This window comes from Coffea arabica, chromosome 1e (genome assembly GCF_036785885.1).
Source record: "Coffea arabica cultivar ET-39 chromosome 1e, Coffea Arabica ET-39 HiFi, whole genome shotgun sequence".
NCBI lineage: Eukaryota > Viridiplantae > Streptophyta > Magnoliopsida > Gentianales > Rubiaceae > Coffea > Coffea arabica.
This window is the reverse complement of record NC_092311.1, coordinates 42525356-42527709: the sequence shown is the minus strand read 5'-3', so window position 1 is coordinate 42527709 and position 2354 is coordinate 42525356.

Sequence of the window (2354 nt, the reverse complement as noted above, 5' to 3'; positions counted from 1 at the left end):
AGTTGAATGCAATATTAGGCTGGATTAGGTAGTGTTTTCTTAAATTAAAAGTGTATCCTTTAATCTAACAATCATGAAATTTTACTATATTCAATCTAAATGTCATTCTGGATAGGTTCTAATTTGGATATGGATTTAGGTATGGATCATAGAAAATCGGACTTTACCCAAACCCATGACTCTATTATAGGGTTTGGATTTGGGTTTGATGAATTAAACTTAAATCCTATCTAAGTATATTGAGCCAGGGATGGATTTGAGTACGGCCCGACCCATTGACATGCTTAATCATAATTATTTGGTTTTACCACTTAACTTAATCATACTTTTAAACTTTTCACTAATTAAAATTGATATTATGCAAATTTTTACTCTTGTATAAATCATCATATGCACCTAAAAATTACTAAGGCTAAAACATTTCTGACAAGAAAATTAACTTTGAAAATAAAAGCAAAAAACCTGATTGGTTCTCTTTCCATTACACATATAAAGCGATTTGAAGTGTCATAAGTTTTTTGTCGTTATAACTTTAATCGTTAAAATCGGTGTATTTGAGAAGAAACAAGTTGCAGTGGCTTTTCAATTCATATAATTAGACTGAATGGTATATTCACCTATTGGTTCAATCAAATTCTAAATCTATATATATACTTAATTAGGGTAAAATCTAATATCTTCTCCACTCAGTCAATTGCTGTCTCTTGAGCCGCTCTCTCTTTATCTCATAATTTCATACTTGTTTAGGTCAGCTTAAACTTACAAAAAATTAATTTTGCATTTCAAAATTAATGATAGAAGATTCGGTTGAAATCTTCTTTAATTCTATGCTCTATTTTGCAGGATTTTCATTTTTATATACTATTTATTTCGAGATCAAAAGTTGTGATAACATTTTTCTCTGATTAGCCAACCGTTGTCTTTGAACAACGAAGAAATTTAGGTAATCCAGTTTTACTCTTGATTTGTAGTTTTAAATGATTTTTGGGTTTGATTTCTATTTAATTTGCAAGATTTGCCTATTTGGGTCTGATCTGCTAAGCATTGTCTTTGAACAACGAAGAAGTTTAGGTAATCTAGTCTTATTCTTGATTTGTAGTTTTAAATCATTTTTGGGTTTGATTTCTATTTACTTTGCAAAATTTGCCTATTTGGATCTGATCAGCCAAGCGTTGTCTTTAAACAACGAAGAAGTTTAGGTAATCCAGTCTTACTCTTGATTTGTAGTTTTAAATGATTTTTGGATTTGATTTCTATTTAATTTGCAAGATTTGCCTATTTGACTATAGGAAAATGCATATAAAGGCAAATCTATAAGTTACATAGAGAAAAGTCTAACTTTGATTTAGTTTATTATATTTTCATTTATTAGATCTATCATCTTGGCTATTTTTGGACATAGAGATTTTTTTTAAATGTTAGATGACTATTAGTTAGGTGTAATATGTTACATATTTATGGATCTAATAAGAAATTTGAAAGCATTTATTTAATAAAAATTATTAAAAAATTTTTAAATTTGTGATCAAAAGAATTTCATCAAATAAATTATTTAAATATGATTTGCTATGTAATTTTCAATCTTTAAATGGAGCACAAGTATACACAACACGTGCGTGCACGCACGCACACTTACTTGTATAATGATGTATGTATGCATTTTTACGGATATATAAGTGTGTAAATCTTATTTTTATATAAACACTTGTATGTTTGAAAAATTTTGATCAATTATATATTCTTAATTGATTTATTACTAGTGCTAGTCTTCATGTTAACTCGATTAGGTTTAAAAATTAAGAAATAAAAAGGAGTTTTTTTCTTTATATTTTCTCAAGAGTAATGAATAGGCAAATGTCATGATTATTCTTATTATCATCATTATATTTATTATTGGTATTATTTTAAATTGAGGTATTCTTTAACTTTGTATTAACTTTTATGTGAAGAATTTCTCTTAAAACTATTTGTTAACTAACTTTGGTCTAATAACTTTGATTATTTATTAAATATCGAATGAATATAAGGAAATTAGCTTATTCCTTTTTCATGAGAACAATTGTTTATTTAATATTAAAAAAATTTAAAGTTGAGAAATATAATTATATGCATGTCTTATGTCTCAAATTAATATAATAGTATCTCTCTTAGAACTTATGAAGCTACTGGATTTTCAAGTGATACTTGTCCTATATTTGATTCATTGATACTTGTTACCATTGATATAGACACAAACATTTTTTTTTGGCTCCACGACACAAATATGTTTGGAATCTCCAAAAAATGGTACAAGAACCCTAGAAAAACAAATATTAAAATCCATTGTCAAAAGAAGAAAAACAAACTTAGACCCA